Here is an 18,447-nt window from a genome sequence, read left to right on the forward strand (position 1 = left end):
TAAAAAGTGTTTTTTGAAGTTTTGAAAAACACTTCGCTCTAACAAATTTCTTCTCAGTTAATTGCTGAAAATTAAATATTTTGAAAAAACTATTTTTTTTTTAATTTAACGTTTTTGAGAAAATTTTGTTCTTGAAAAAATTTCATACTTTTGTAAAAGTTTAAATTGATTTGTTAAAAAAGATTTTTTTCCGCTTTGAAAAATACCCCCTCGAAAAAATGTATTCTCTATTAATAGTGGAATATGAAATGCTTTGAAAACACCATTTTTTTTTTAAATTTTGTTTGGTTTTTAGAAAATTTTGTTTTGAAAAAATTTCATACCCTTGAAAAAGTTTTATTTTATTTTATTTGTTTAAAATTTTTGAAATTTTTTTTTTTGTAATTTTAGAAAAACACCTCTTCGAAGAAATTTCTTTTATCTTTTTGAGGAAAATTTGGTTTTGAAAAAATTTCATGCTTTCGAAATTTTTTTATTTTACTTTATTTCTTCAAAATTTTTGAAAACAATTTTTTTTATAATTTTCGAAAAACACCCCTTTGAAAAAATGTTTTCTATGTGTCATAGTGGTATTCCATTAACTTTTAGGATTAAAGTCAAATACTTTCAAATATCTACGCTGTCACAAATAGCAACAATAAACAAATTTCCTCAAAACCAAAAAATTTACTTTTTTTCTAAAAAAATTCTAAACAAACAACGTAATAAATTTAGAATTTTGTGTTCACGAAAAAACAGTATTGTTTTTATTGTATTAACTGAAAACCAAAATGTTGCAAAAAATCAAAACAAAACTAAATTATTTTTTTGTGTTCATTTGGTCCATATGTTCCATAAAAAGTTGATATGGTAAATAATATGCAGGGTCTGATACACGCAAATTTCCATTGACCATTATAGTGACAAAATTATCGATCACCAATTCCAACAGGATTTCAAAATCAGAGTTGGAATGAGTTGTTGTGTGGTGTACTTCTGAAAAAATGAGAAATAAACAAAATAAATCTAAAAATTCGAATTCTAACTTTATCTTGTGTATGTTCTTATTACCTTGAAGCACCATTCATTTTAAATTTTCCAAGAATTTTTTTTATCATTTCGCGTTTCTTTCCTTTTTCATTCGATTCCAACATTTGTTCATAGCCGAAAACATCGTTTGCAAACGCATTCATTTCCATATAGAATTGGTCAAAGAAAGCATTGCTCAATTGAATTGAAACATTATTTTCATAAATACTTAGGACCTTAACTAATGCACCTTGGTACATACCTAACGCAGATATTCATCGCGACCTTGACATCGATACTATTGATGAAACAATACAAAGCGCTAGCAGAAGACACATAAATAGACTATTAACGCATACAAATCCTATGATGAGAAGACTACCAAATAAAGAAAAATCTACCCAAAGTCGGCTTAACCGTCAAACACCAACAGATCTTGCAAAATCCTTGTAATCAATTGTCAACTAATCGTATATGTCATTGTTTGTTAACCACTTGTTTTTAAATAATATGTATATACTTCTTCTAAAAGAGCTTGGGGGCATTGGCCCTTCAATATCACTCTCATTCCGTCTTTTTGTAAATCAAATTACTTATTGTCTAACGACAGGTGTAATATTTTATGGCAGAAATAAAAAAAAAAAAAAAAAAATTTTCATTCGAATCATTTGAAATTTCTGTATACAATAACGAAAAATTCAAAAAAAGTTGTACACATAAAATGAATGTCAATTCGAAACTTACTTTAATCTAAGAATCAGGCAAGTTTTGTTTTGTACAATATTTTGATTTTTTCTTTTTTTATATGAAGAAAATATTTAAAAGAAATTTTTGTTTGCTAAAAACCTTCCCCTAGTGGATCCCTATAATATGAAAAAAGAAAGAATAAAATTGGCCTCGTATCGGCCCAAAAAAATGCGTACAAACGAACATCATTTCATTTTTATATATATAGACTAGGTCTTTAGGCAATAAATATCCATTATATTTGAATAGGTTCAGAACCAATTATACCTGTAATGTTCCTACAGCTCGCACTCTGCATGGCCTCAATAAGATGTCGAATTCTCTCATATTAGGTTTTACATTATCGAAACTATATTTTGCTATATCTGCTCAATTAAATTGTAATTTAGATTTGGAAAACGATATTTTTGTAGTATGTAGTCAGTAACCGGATCGACTTCGCCGGGGCCCGAAACATGGTAGTCTGCAGCACCAGATTCCAGCATAAAAAGATACACCAAGCTACCTGGCTGTCTCCTGATCGAAAAACGCGAAACCAGATCGATCATGTTGTGATAGATGGAAGACACGCTTCTAGTGTATTAGATGTACGTACGATCCGAGGGCCCAACATCGACTCGGATCATTACCTTGTTGCAGCCAAGCTGCGCACCCGCCTCTGTGCAGCAAAAAACGTACATCTACCTACGCAAAGAATGTTCGACATCGAAAAGCTGCAATCACAACAGACAGCCAGAAGATTCGCCCCTCGACTCTCACTCCTGCTCTCGGAGAGCACTGCCCAACAAACCGGCATGCGCGAGCAATGGAGCAACATTTCTCGTTCACTACGTACCGCCGCCGAAGAAGAAATCGGATTCCGGCGAGCCCGAAAAAACAATTGGTACGACGAGAAATGTCATGCTGCCACAGAAAGAAAGGATGCCGCCTATAGAGCCACGCTGCGATCGGGCGCAACGCGAGCCATGTGGGATCGCTACAGAGAGCTGAAAAAGGAAGAGAGACGTATTATCCGACAGAAGAAACGAGAGGCCGAAATACGTGAGTGCGAGGAGCTTGAGATGCTGGCCAACAGGAACAACGGCCGAAAATTTTACCAGAAAGTTCGGCGGCTTACAGAAGGTTTCAAGACCGGGGCGTTTTCCTGTAAGAACAAAGACGGCGATCTGGTGACTGACGTACAGAGCAATCTTAAATTATGGAGGGAACACTTCTCGAACCTGTTAAACGGTGACAGCTGCGCATGTCATAGAGAATGTGAAGATCCCGATACCCCAATCGTTGACGACGGAATTGTCGTTCCGTTACCCGACCATGACGAGGTGAGAATAGCAATATCACGGCTAAAAAACAACAAAGCCGCGGGCGCCGACGGACTGCCGGCTGAGCTATTCAAACATGGCGGCGAGGAGCGGGTAAGGTGCATGCATCAGCTCCTATGCAAAATATGGTCGGATGAAAGCATGCCTGCCGATTGGAATTTAAGTGTGCTCTGCCCAATCCCTAAGAAGGGCGATCCTGCAATTTGTGCCAATTACCGCGGGATTAGTCTTCTAAATATCGCCTATAAGGTTCTAGCGAGCGTATTGTGTGAAAGGCTGAAGCCCACCGTCAACCAACTGATTGGACCTTATCAGTGTGGCTTCAAATATTCTCAATACGCCAAATCTTGGAAAAGACCCATGAAAGGAGAATCGACACACACCACCTTTTCGTCGACTTCAAAGCTGCATTCGACAGTACGGAAAGGAGTTACCTGTATGCCGCGATGTCTGAATTTGATATCCCCGCAAAACTAATACGGCTATGTAAGATGACGTTGCTCAACACCAGCAGCACCGTCAGAATTGGGAAGGACCTCTCCGAGCCGTTTGATACCAAACGAGGTTTCAGACAGGGTGACTCGCTGTCGTGTGACTTCTTTAACCTGATGTTGGAGAGCATCGTACGAGCCGCAGAACTTAATCGCTCAGGCACAATTTTTTATAAGAGCGTACAATTGCTGGCGTATGCCGATGATATTGACATCATCGGCCTTAACAACCGCGCTGTTAGTTCTGCCTTCTCCAAACTGGATAAAGAGGCAAAGCGAATGGGTTTGGTGGTGAACGAGGACAAAACGAAGTACCTCCTGTCTTCAAACAAACAGTCGGCGCACTCGCGTATCGGCACCCACGTCACTGTTGACAGTTATAATTTTGAGGTTGTAAAAGACTTCGTGTATTTAGGAACCAGCATTAACACCGATAACAATGTCAGCCTTGAAATCCAACGTAGAATCTCTCTTGCCAACAAGTGCTACTTTGGACTAAGTAGGCAATTGAGCAGTAAAGTCCTCTCTCGACGAACAAAACTAACACTCTACAAGACTCTCATCATGCCCGTCCTAACGTATGGCGCAGAAGCTTGGACGATGACAACATCCGATGAAGCGACGCTTGGAGTGTTCGAGAGAAAGATTCTGCGTAAGATTTTTGGACCTTTGCACGTTGGCAATGGCGAATATCGTAGACGATGGAACGATGAGCTGTATGAGCTTTACGACGACATAGACGTAGCGCAGCGAATAAAGATCCAGCGGCTTTGTTGGCTGGGTCATGTCGTCCGAATGGATACAAACGCTCCGGCTTTGAAAGTATTCGATGCGGTACCAGCTGGTGGTAGCAGAGGAAGAGGAAGGCCTCCTCTGCGTTGGAAAGATCAGGTGGAGAAGGACTTGGCTTCACTTGGTGTGTCCAATTGGCGCCGGTTAGCACGAGAGAGAAACGACTGGCGCGCTTTGTTAATCTCGGCCAAAATCGCGTAAGCGGTTATCGCGCCAATTAAGAAGAAGAAGAAGTCAGTAACCGGCGGCCGCTGTAACAGAATGGGTTGGTGCGTGACTACCATTTAGAATTCAGAGAAAACGTATATTCGAATCTCGGCGAAACACCAAAATGAATAAATAATAAAAATAAAACTATCTGCCGTTCGAAGTCGGCTTGAAACTGTAGGTCCCCCATTCGTGGATCTCTCCATTTGTGGATCATCATCTCTCAAAAACATCTCTCCCATTAACCGTTATCATGGCCGCTAATAATTTCACTATCGAAACAAAAACAAAGGCCTTTACGCATTGCATTCTACGCTCACACTAGAAAAGCTTTTAAGAAAAACGATATGCTTATCATGTCGTATCCGTCGCCACGTATTTTTTGTATTTGCTTTACCTTCCGCACGTTTAGTTTAAATAAATAAATTTAATATAAATTCGTTTATAAACCAAATTGCATAGTTTTATTTTTATAAACAAAATGACGGAAAACCCCTCACTTGCTGAACCAATATTGTTTTATTTCACATTTTCCAGTGCGGCATGAACTAACTTTCAATTTTCTACATTGTGATTGCTTATATTGTAAAGTGTAACTAAATTTAAGTTGCCGGATGGATGTTTCTTTAGGCCACACCCTAATATTTAATGTACATTTTTAGCCACCCTAATGGTAACTGCGCCTACCGTTCCGATTGTTGCTAACCACCGTTTCCAGTCGCTGCAACGTGAAGGCCGTTAGCCCTGGCATTTCCCCGCCGAACAGTTAAAACGTTTACCGTGTTAAACGTTGTTCGGCGAGGTTACTTTCACTTCAATTTTAATTGTAACTTTCACTGCGATTTTCGAATTTCAAGCATCAGGACGTGTCAGCCAGCTAAAAGGTAATTTATTATTAATTATAAATTATACTTAATATAATAATACATACATAATAATACGTAAGCCACGTATTTCTATTGCATATATGTATATTTCTACTAGCGTACCCTCGCCCGCTTCGCTAGACGATAAATTCAATGATTTGCTGAAAGAGAATACAATTAATACGAAACAAAGCAAATTCTTTGATACAATTTCATTCGAACTTTATTGTAACACTTTTTGGTAGACAACGTTTTTGGTTTTTTCATCTTTCGCGTGAATAATGACGATGGTTTGCCAACTCGTGAGCAAGCTACATACAATTGCCCATGAGAAAAAATTGGGTATTCTAAATTAATACCGCACATTTGTAGAGACTGTCCTTGCGCCTTATTAATTCTCATAGCGAAGGCAAGGCGAATAGGAAACTGCAAACGTTTGAAATCGAATGGTAAATCCGCCGGAATCAGTGAAATTCAGGGTATCAAAATGTCTTCTCCTTTGTACTTCCCTTTCAAAATTGTTGCTTCGATAACGTTACCCATTAGCTTCTTCACAGCGAGTCTGGTACCGTTGCAAAGTCGGGGCACATTACTATTGCGCAGCATAATAATCGGTGCTCCAATTTTTAATCATAAATTATGAGGTGGTAAGCCTGGCAAATCGAGTGAGTTTAAGAATTCAGTTGGATAATTTACGACCTCATCTTGATCAGTAATAGTGTCCATTGACTTACTTATACGCAACTATGTCACCAGGTATTTGATCTAAAATAGCTGAATTTATATCATTGACGTCCTTATTTTTCCCAGCTAAAATTGCTCTTTCGCTGAGTCAATCATGCTTTTTGTAATGTTGAACTATGTTTGGAAATACACTCTGTATCAATGCCTCTTTAGACTGTGCAAAAGTGCAGAAATTGTTAGGCAATGTTATCATTCCTGTTGTTTTTGAAAAAGGGTTTATTTTTTTTGGTTAAAAAGTGTTTTTTGAAGTTTTGAAAAACACTTCGCTCTAACAAATTTCTTTTTAATTTAATTTAATTTAACGTTTTTGAGAAAATTTTGTTCTTGAAAAAATTTCATACTTTTGTAAAAGTTTAAATTGATTTGTTAAAAAAGACTTTTGTCCGCTTTGAAAAACACCCCCTCGAACAAATGTATTCTCTATTAATAGTGGAATATGAAATGCTTTGAAAACACCATTTTTTTTTTTAATTTTGTTTGGTTTTTAGAAAATTTTGTTTTGAAAAAATTTCATACCCTTGAAAAAGTTTTATTTTATTTTATTTGTTTAAAATTTTTGAAATTTTTTTTTTGTAATTTTAGAAAAACACCTCTTCGAAGAAATTTCTTTTATCTTTTTGAGGAAAATTTGGTTTTGAAAAAATTTCATGCTTTCGAAATGTTTTTATTTTACTTTATTTCTTCAAAATTTTTGAAAACAATTTTTTTTATAATATAATTTTCGAAAAACACCCCTTTGAAAAAATGTTTTCTATGTGTCATAGTGGTATTCCATTAACTTTTAGGATTATAGTCAAATACTTACAAATATCTACGCTTTCACAAATAGCAACAATAAACAAATTTCCTCAAAACCAAAAAATTTACTTTTTTTCTAAAAAAATTCTAAACAAACAACGTAATAAATTTAGAATTTTGTGTTCACGAAAAAACAGTATTGTTTTTATTGTATTAACTGAAAACCAAAATGTTGCAAAAAATCAAAACAAAACTAAATTATTTTTTTGTGTTCATTTGGTCCATATGCTCCATAAAAAGTTGATATGGTAAATAATATGCAGGGTCTGATACACGCAAATTTCCATTGACCATTATGGTGACAAAATTATCGATCACCAATTCCAACAGGATTTCAAAATCAGAGTTGGAATGAGTTGTTGTGTGGTGTACTTCTGAAAAAATGAGAAATAAACAAAATAAATCTAAAAATTCGAATTCTAATTTTATCTTGTGTATGTTCTTATTACCTTTGAATTTTTCCAATGAAGCAGCATTTATTTTAAGTTTTCCAAGAATTTTTTTATCATTTCGCGTTTCTTTCCTTTTTCATTCGATTCCAACATTTGTTCATAGCCGAAAACATCGTTTGCAAACGCATTCATTTCCATATAGAATTGGTCTTGGAAGCATTGCTCAATTGAATTGAAACATTATTTTCATAAATACTTAGGACCTTAACTAATGCACCTTGGTACATACCTAACGCAGATATTCATCGCGACCTTGACATCGATACTATTGATGAAACCAGTGGCGGATCCAGGATTTCATAAAGGGGGGAAGGGTATTTTTATTAAAAATCAATTTCGTGAATAAAATATGGCATTATTCGCGCTGCATGTCGTGACTAGCCGATGAAAAAACTAATAGCTCTAGATATCTTGTAAAAAAAATGCATAAAGATGTCCAAAATCGGCATTTCTTGACTATTTAACCACAAATTGCCAAAAGTCCTGACGTGCTGGAGCATTTTCAAGGTCAAATTCGTTTTCAGCACAAAAAAAACTTCAAGAGACACTCGTAGCCGTTTTAGAAATTGGACAAAAATGAAATTACGCAGGCCTGTGTAATTATTCAAAATTTTGAATTGCGTCCGTCGTATTATAATTGTTTTTATTATAAAATAAATTAAAACTGGAAGAAAAATCTAATAAACTGCTAATGCATATAAAAAAATATTGTTTTTTTCTTAACTTGACTCATACAGAATTGAAACATAAAATTTTAGAGCATGATTCCAATGGGGGGGAGAGGGAGTCCGGACCCGAAAGCCCCCCCCCCCGTGGATCCGCCACTGGATGAAACAATACAAAGCGCTAGCAGAAGACACATAAATAGACTATTAACGCATACAAATCCTATGATGAGAAGACTACCAAATAAAGAAAAATCTACCCAAAGTCGGCTTAACCGTCAAACACCAACAGATCTTGCAAAATCCTTGTAATCAATTGTCAACTAATCGTATATGTCATTGTTTGTTAACCACTTGTTTTTAAATAATATGTATATACTTCTTCTAAAAGAGCTTGGGGGCATTGGCCCTTCAATATCACCCTCATTCCGTCTTTTTGTAAATCAAATTACTTATTGTCTAACGACAGGTGTAATATTTTATGGCAGAAATAATATAAAAAAAAAAAAAAAAAAAATTTTCATTCGAATCATTTGAAATTTCTGTATACAATAACGAAAAATTCAAAAAAAGTTGTACACATAAAATGAATGTCATTTCGAAACTTACTTTAATCTAAGAATCAGGCAAGTTTTGTTTTGTACAATATTTTGATTTTTTCTTTTTTTTATATGAAGAAAATATTTAAAAGAAATTTTTTTTTGCTAAAAACCTTCCCCCAGTGGACCCCTATAATATGAAAAAAGAACGAATAAAATTGGCCTCGTATCGGCCCAAAAAAATGCGTACAAACGAACATCATTTCATTTTTATATATATAGACTAGGTCTTTAGGCAATAAATATCCATTATATTTGAATAGGTTCAGAACCAATTATACCTGTAATGTTCCTACAGCTCGCACTCTGCATGGCCTCAATAAGATGTCGAAGTCTCTCATATTAGGTTTTACATTATCGAAACTATATTTTGCTATATCTGCTCAATTAAATTGTAATTTAGATTTGGAAAACGATATTTTTGTAGTATGTAGTCAGTAACCGGCGGCCGCTGTAACAGAATGGGTTGGTGCGTGACTACCATTTAGAATTCAGAGAAAACGTATGTTCGAATCTCGGCGAAACACCAAAATGAATAAATAATAAAAATAAAACTATCTGCCGTTCGAAGTCGGCTTGAAACTGTAGGTCCCTCCATTTGTGGATCTCTCCATTTGTGGATCATCATCTCTCAAAAACATCTCTCCCATTAACCGTTATCATGGCCGCTAATAATTTCACTATCGAAACAAAAACAAAGGCCTTTACGCATTGCATTCTACGCTCACACTAGAAAAGCTTTTAAGAAAAACGATATGCTTATCATGTCGTATCCGTCGCCACGTATTTTTTGTATTTGCTTTACCTTCCGCACGTTTAGTTTAAATAAATAAATTTAATATAAATTCGTTTATAAACCAAATTGCATAGTTTTATTTTTATAAACAAAATGACGGAAAACCCCTCACTTGCTGAACCAATATTGTTTTATTTCACATTTTCCAGTGCGGCATGAACTAACTTTCAATTTTCTACATTGTGATTGCTTATATTGTAAAGTGTAACTAAATTTAAGTTGCCGGATGGATGTTTCTTTAGGCCACACCCTAATATTTAATGTACATTTTTAGCCACCCTAATGGTAACTGCGCCTACCGTTCCGACTGTTGTTAACCACCGTTTCCAGTCGCTGCAACGTGAAGGCCGTTAACCCTGGCATTTCCCCGCCGAATAGTTAAAACGTTTACCGTGTTAAACGTTGTTCGGCGAGGTTACTTTCACTTCAATTTTAATTGTAACTTTCACTGCGATTTTCGAATTCCAAGCATCAGGACGTGTCAGCCAGCTAAAAGGTAATTTATTATTAATTATAAATTATACTTAATATAATAATACATACATAATAATACGTAAGCAACGTATTTCTATAGCATATATATTTCTATGAACATATATATCTATTCTATGCATATATCTATGTATATACTGTAAATAAAATACTAATGACTATATACTGACACGCCTTTGTGCTTTTTATTTTTCTAAAATATGTCATCGGAGCGACCGTGGAGGCCCCACATTTCTGAACCGCCCATTGCGTCGCACTCCGATGATGGCATGGTCCTTCGAGCCAGATAAAGATAAAGATTCCAATAATATGCCCAGTGCAACAGCTAACGCTGCGGGGGCAACTGCAGTGACAGCAGTTAAAAAAGAACATCAGCAGCAAAATTATGGGGTGACAGCAAAACCAAACAAATCAATAGTCAGCAGTAATGTAACACCAAAAGTCACCTCCACAGCGGCGGATAAATAATTGTTTATTTTCATGATCTTTTTTTTAATATAAAAGCTTATTTAATATTGTTCGTTTATATTTTATCTTACCTTTATTTTGCATAACGTATGTATTTTCTTGCGGCCGCCATAGCCGAATGGGTTGGTGCGTGATTACCATTCGGAATTCACAGAGAGGTCGTTGGTTCGAATCTCGGTGAAAGCAAAATTTATAAAAACATTTTTCTAATAGCGGTCGCCCCTCGGCAGGCAATGGCAAACCTCCGAGTGTATTCCTGCCATGAAAAAGCTCCTCATAAAAATATCTGCCGTTCGGAGTCGGCTTGAAACTGTAGGTCCCTCCATTTGTGGAACAACATCAAAACGCACACCACAAATAGGAGGAGGAGCTCGGCCAAACACCTAACAGAAGTGTACGCGCCAATTATTTATTTATTTATTTTATGTATTTTCTTGTAATTTTTGAGTATTTTCATAACTACAAACCGGCGCAAATTTAGCAGCACTCTAAGCGCGGACAAAAATTTGCATATATATAAAATACTGTAATTACACAAAGAAAGAGAAATAAGTGAAAATGATGAAAGGAGTGCAGTTGACATAAGTTCTGTTGAACCACAAGTGCAGAAAACTCTTCGGAAATAGATGATTATAACGATTTTGTGCCGGTGGTTTCACATCATCGACGTGATCGTAAAAAACCACGTAAGGAAAAACCAACCGGACGTGAACGACAAGGTGGAAATAATAACAATGGAAATGAAAAGCTCCCCGGCGGAGGAAATGGTGCTCGAGCTGGTGGTGGCAATGGTGGTGATGGTGGTGAGGGTGGAAAAAAACAAACATAACGTAACGGGTACTGTTGAAAAGGAAGGCGATAAAAGGTATACGTCGCGTGCACGTCAACGCGGCGGTAGCCCACGTAAAGGTGGACCTACTGGCGGAGCACCCAAGTCGCCAAAGGACCGGAAAGATACTTCGCTCAGTGCTAGCGTAGAGAATACAAGCAGTGGAAATGAAGCAAAAAGTAGTGATGCCGAATCGCCAGCAGCTAGCGGTAATGGTGCTGCAGCAGCTCCAGCACCTCAACTGAAGAAATACGTGGCTGCACCTCCACCGAAGGTCAACGCCTGGAAGATATCTAAACAATCATCCAGCAACAACACAACCACAACAGGTTCGACGACTTTAGAAAAACGTGTTTTACAACCTAAAAAGCCGATTGCACAGCAGTAATCACAGGAACCGAAAGTAGCCGACAATAATCCAGATAGTGCTCAGGCGCATACTAATCAAATTGGTGATAGCAATCAAAATAGCATTGAAAGCAGCGAAATCAGCACCATCAAAGTCGCAGCTCAAGACGAAGTTATAACAACAACAGCAGCAACAGCGCCAATTTCTACACCAGCTCCAGCTCCAGCAGCAGCAGCAGCAGCATCGGCACCGACAAATACTGCTAAGCACCAACCAGACACAGCACCCGCTCCGGTTGTAAATAAGGGAAAGAGAGCCAATGAAAAGACCAGCGATTTCAGTAACATTGGTGATTGGGCCTATGTTAATTGGTGGTAAACCCACAAATAACGAATCGAAACGCTTAACGAAGCATAAACAGCGTTCAGTGAACGCAAACAATAAAGAAGAAAACACAACAGCAACAGCAGCACCCACAACATCAGCTCCCATATATATTTCTACTAGCGTACCCTCGCCCGCTTCGCTAGACGATAAATTCAATGATTTGCTGAAAGAGAATACAATTAATACGAAACAAAGCAAATTCTTTGATACAATTTCATTCGAACTTTATTGTAACACTCTTTGGTAGACAACGTTTTTGGTTTTTTCATCTTTCGCGTGAATAATGACGATGGTTTGCCAACTCGTGAGCAAGCTACATACAATTGTCCATGAGAAAAAATTGGGTATTCTAAATTAATACCGCACATTTGTAGAGACTGTCCTTGCGCCTTATTAATTCTCATAGCGAAGGCAAGGCGAATAGGAAACTGCAAGCGTTTGAAATCGAATGGTAAATCCGCCGGAATCAGTGAAATTCAGGGTATCAAAATGTCTTCTCCTTTGTACTTCCCTTTCAAAATTGTTGCTTCGATAACGTCACCCATTAGCTTCTTCACAGCGAGTCTGGTACCGTTGCAAAGTCGGGGCACATTACTCTTGCGCAGCATAATAATCGGTGCTCCAATTTTTAATCGTAAATTATGAGGTGGTAAGCCTGGCAAATCGAGTGAGTTTAAGAATTCAGTTGGATAATTTACGACCTCATCTTGATCAGTAATAGTGTCCATTGACTTACTTATACGCAACTATGTCACCAGGTATTTGATCTAAAATAGCTGAATTTATATCATCATTTGGTCCATATGTTCCATAAAAAGTTGATATGGTAAATAATATGCAGGGTCTGATACACGCAAATTTCCATTGACCATTATAGTGACAAAATTATCGATCACCAATTCCAACAGGATTTCAAAATCAGAGTTGGAATGAGTTGTTGTGTGGTGTACTTCTGAAAAAATGAGAAATAAACAAAATAAATCTAAAAATTCGAATTCTAACTTTATCTTGTGTATGTTCTTATTACCTTGAAGCATTCATTTTAAATTTTCCAAAAATTTTTTTATCATTTCGCGTTTCTTTCCTTTTTCATTCGATTCCAACATTTGTTCATAGCCGAAAACATCGTTTGCAAACGCATTCATTTCCATATAGAATTGGTCAAAGAAAGCATTGCTCAATTGAATTGAAACATTATTTTCATAAATACTTAGGACCTTAACTAATGCACCTTGGTACATACCTAACGCAGATATTCATCGCGACCTTGACATCGATACTATTGATGAAACAATACAAAGCGCTAGCAGAAGACACATAAATAGACTATTAACGCATACAAATCCTATGATGAGAAGACTACCAAATAAAGAAAAATCTACCCAAAGTCGGCTTAACCGTCAAACACCAACAGATCTTGCAAAATCCTTGTAATCAATTGTCAACTAATCGTATATGTCATTGTTTGTTAACCCTTGTTTTTAAATAATATGTATATACTTCTTCTAAAAGAGCGTGGGGGCATTGGCCCTTCAATATCACTCTCATTCCGTCTTTTTGTAAATCAAATTACTTATTGTCTAACGACAGGTGTAATATTTTATGGAAGAAATAAAAAAAAAAAAAAATTTTCATTCGAATCATTTGAAATTTCTGTATACAATAACGAAAAATTCAAAAAAAGTTGTACACATAAAATGAATGCCCATTCGAAACTTACTTTAATCTAAGAATCAGGCAAGTTTTGCTTTGTACAATATTTTGATTTTTTCGTTTTTTTATATGAAGAAAATATTTAAAAGAAATTTTATTTGCTGAAAACCTTCCCCTAGTGGATCCCTATAATATGAAAAAAGAACGAATAAAATTGGCCTCGTATCGGCCCAAAAAAATGCGTACAAACGAACATCATTTCATTTTTATATGCAGGTATCCCTTGTATAACGCGGTCTTATACAACGCGGTTTCGATATAACGCGATTTGGAAAAATTAGGTTTCAGTACAACGCGAAATTTAGGCTTATATAACGCGAAGGGGAAAATACATAATTATAAAATCTGGTAACACTAATTTGCGTACCACACATATATAATATGTAATGTATTTTTAATGTAAACCGGGAATTACCCTTTTTCGCCTTCACAACATGTGTGAGTATACCAGAAAAGGAGCTTAAAAAAACCATCCACCAAAAACTGATAACAGATTTTGCAATTATAAAACCAGTAGAAGAACCACAAGGTCCCATAACTAGTTTCTTATCCAATAGCGAAAACTATGTTGAAGAAATATCTTCTTATGAAGCTATTGCTCCCCCAAAACGCCCACGTGCAAAGATCTTTGAAGACAGTGAAACAGATTAATTACCATAAGAAGTTTTAAGAATAACAATAAAGTTTTTAATAAACCTTTAATTTGTTTTAGTTTGTTTTTAAATTTTTTAATGTGCACATAATTATTTAAATTTTGTTTTTTGAATTTTGAAATATGTATGTACATATGTATTATTATTCATATCTTGTGTTTTTAATTGTATAAGAAAGTCTGAACTTTAGCATTGAGTTGAAATATATGTGCATCTGTTATTTTGTATGTATTTGATTTAAAAAAAACCTATTGGAACATAACCCCCAAATTTATAAGAAAACTATGTTTTAGATAACGCGGAATTATATAACGCGCAATTCTTCTGGAACGTAACTATCGCGTTATACGAGGGATACCTGTATATAGACTAGCGTACCCTCGCCCGCTTCGCTAGACGATAAATTCAATGATTTGCTGAAAGAGAATAAAATTAATACGAAACAAAGCAAATTCTTTGATACAATTTCATTCGAACTTTATTGTAACACTTTTTGGTAGACAACGTTTTTGGTTTTTTCATCTTTCGCGTGAATAATGACGATGGTTTGCCAACTCGTGAGCAAGCTACATACAATTGTCCATGAGAAAAAATTGGGTATTCTAAATTAATACCGCACATTTGTAGAGACTGTCCTTGTGCCTTATTAATTCTCATAGTGAAGGCAAGGCGAATAGGAAACTGCAAACGTTTGAAATCGAATGGTAAATCCGCCGGAATCAGTGTAATTCATGGTATCAAAATGTCTTCTCCTTTGTACTTCCCTTTCAAAATTGTTGCTTCGATAACGTTAGCCATTAGCTTCTTCACAGCGAGTCTGGTACCGTTGCAAAGTCGGGGCACATTACTATTGCGCAGCATAATAATCGGTGCTCCAATTTTTAATCGTAAATTATGAGGTGGTAGACCTGGCAAATCAAGTGAGTTTAAGAATTCAGTTGGATAATTTACGACCTCATCTTGATCAGTAATAGTGTCCATTGACTTATATGCAACTATGTCACCAGGTATTTGATCTAAAATAGCTGAATTTATATCATTGACGTCCTTATTTTTCCCAGCTAAAATTGCTCTTTCGCTGAGCCAATCATGGTTTTTGTAATGTTGAACTATGTTTGGAAATACACTCTGCATCAATGCCTCTTTAGACTGTGCAAAAGTGCAGAAATTGTTAGGCAATGTTATCATTCCTGTTGTTTTTGAAAAAAGGCTTATTTTTTTGGTTAAAAAGTGATTTTTGAAGTTTTGAAAAACATTTCGCTCTAACAAATGTCTTCTCAGTTAATTGCTGAAAATTAAATATTTTGAAAAAACTATTTTTTTTAATTTAACGTTTTTGAGAAAATTTTGTTCTTGAAAAAATTTCATACTTTTGTAAAAGTTTAAATTGATTTGTTAAAAAAGATTTTTTTCCGCTTTGAAAAACACCCCCTCGAAAAAATATATTCTCTATTAATAGTGGAATATGAAATGCTTTGAAAACACCATTTTTTTTAAATTTTGTTTGGTTTTCAGAAAATTTTGTTTTGAAAAAATTTCATACCCTTGAAAAAGTTTTATTTTATTTTATTTGTTTAAAATTTTTGAAATTTTTTTTTTTGTAATTTTAGAAAAACACCTCTTCGAAAAAATTTCTTTCATCTTTTTGAGGAAAATTTGGTTTTGAAAAGATTTCATGCTTTCGAAATTTTTTTATTTTACTTTATTTCTTCAAAATTTTTGAAAACAATTTTTTTTATAATTTTCGAAAAACACCCCTTTGAAAAAATGTTTTCTATGTGTCATAGTGGTATTCCATTAACTTTTAGGATTATAGTCAAATACTTACAAATATCTACGCTTTCACAAATAGCAACAATAAACAAATTTCCTCAAAACCAAAAAATTTACTTTTTTTCTAAAAAAATTCTAAACAAACAACGTAATAAGTTTAGAATTTTGTGTTCACGAAAAAACAGTATTGTTTTTATTGTATTAACTGAAAACCAAAATGTTGCAAAAAATCAAAACAAAACTAAATTATTTTTTTGTGTTCATTTGGTCCATATGTTCCATAAAAAGTTGATATGGTAAATAATATACAGGGTCTGATACACGCAAATTTCCATTGACCATTATAGTGACAAAATTATCGATCACCAATTCCAACAGGATTTCAAAATCAGAGTTGGAATGAGTTGTTGTGTGGTGTACTTCTGAAAAAATGAGAAATAAACAAAATAAATCTAAAAATTCGAATTCTAACTTTATCTTGTGTATGTTCTTATTACCTTGAAGCACCATTCATTTTAAATTTTCCAAAAATTTTTTTTATCATTTCGCGTTTCTTTCCTTTTTCATTCGATTCCAACATTTGTTCATAGCCGAAAACATCGTTTGCAAACGCATTCATTTCCATATAGAATTGGTCAAAGAAAGCATTGCTCAATTGAATTGAAACATTATTTTCATAAATACTTAGGACCTTAACTAATGCACCTTGGTACATACCTACGCAGATATTCATCGCGACCTTGACATCGATACTATTGATGAAACAATACAAAGCGCTAGCAGAAGACACATAAATAGACTATTAACGCATACAAATCCTATGATGAGAAGACTACCAAATAAAGAAAAATCTACCCAAAGTCGGCTTAACCGTCAAACACCAACAGATCTTGCAAAATCCTTGTAATCAATTGTCAACTAATCGTATATGTCATTGTTTGTTAACCACTTGTTTTTAAATAATATGTATATACTTCTTCTAAAAGAGCTTGGGGGCATTGGCCCTTCAATATCACTCTCATTCCGTCTTTTTGTAAATCAAATTACTTATTGTCTAACGACAGGTGTAATATTTTATGGCAGAAATAAAAAAAAAAAAAAAAAATTTTCATTCGAATCATTTGAAATTTCTGTATACAATAACGAAAAATTCAAAAAAAGTTGTACACATAAAATGAATGTCAATTCGAAACTTTCTTTAATCTAAGAATCAGGCAAGTTTTGTTTTGTACAATATTTTGATTTTTTCTTTTTTTATATGAAGAAAATATTTAAAAGAAATTTTTTTTTGCTAAAAACCTTCCCCTAGTGGATCCCTATAATATGAAAAAAGAACGAATAAAATTGGCCTCGTATCGGCCCAAAAAAATGCGTACAAACGAACATCATTTCATTTTTATATATATAGACTAGGTCTTTAGGCAATAAATATCCATTATATTTTAATAGGTTCAGAACCAATTATACCTGTAATGTTCCTACAGCTCGCACTCTGCATGGCCTCAATAAGATGTCGAATTCTCTCATATTAGGTTTTACATTATCGAAACTATATTTTGCTATATCTGCTCAATTAAATTGTAATTTAGATTTGGAAAACGATATTTTTGTAGTATGTAGTCAGTAACCGGCGGCCGCTGTAACAGAATGGGTTGGTGCGTGACTACCATTTAGAATTCAGAGAAAACGTATGTTCGAATCTCGGCGAAACACCAAAATGAATAAATAATAAAAATAAAACTATCTGCCGTTCGAAGTCGGCTGTAGGTCCCTCCATTTGTGGATCATCATCTCTCAAAAACATCTCTCCCATTAACCGTTATCATGGCCGCTAATAATTTCACTATCGAAACAAAAACAAAGGCCTTTACGCATTGCATTCTACGCTCACACTAGAAAAGCTTTTAAGAAAAACGATATGCTTATCATGTCGTATCCGTCGCCACGTATTTTTTGTATTTGCTTTACCTTCCGCACGTTTAGTTTAAATAAATAAATTTAATATAAATTCGTTTATAAACCAAATTGCATAGTTTTATTTTTATAAACAAAATGACGGAAAACCCCTCACTTGCTGAACCAATATTGTTTTATTTCACATTTTCAAGTGCGGCATGAACTAACTTTCAATTTTCTACATTGTGATTGCTTATATTGTAAAGTGTAACTAAATTTAAGTTGCCGGATGGATGTTTCTTTAGGCCACACCCTAATATTTAATGTACATTTTTAGCCACCCTAATGGTAACTGCGCCTACCGTTCCGACTGTTGCTAACCACCGTTTCCAGTCGCTGC

The sequence above is a fragment of the Anastrepha ludens genome, chromosome Y (genome assembly GCF_028408465.1).
Source record: "Anastrepha ludens isolate Willacy chromosome Y, idAnaLude1.1, whole genome shotgun sequence".
Taxonomy (NCBI): Eukaryota; Metazoa; Arthropoda; class Insecta; order Diptera; family Tephritidae; genus Anastrepha; species Anastrepha ludens.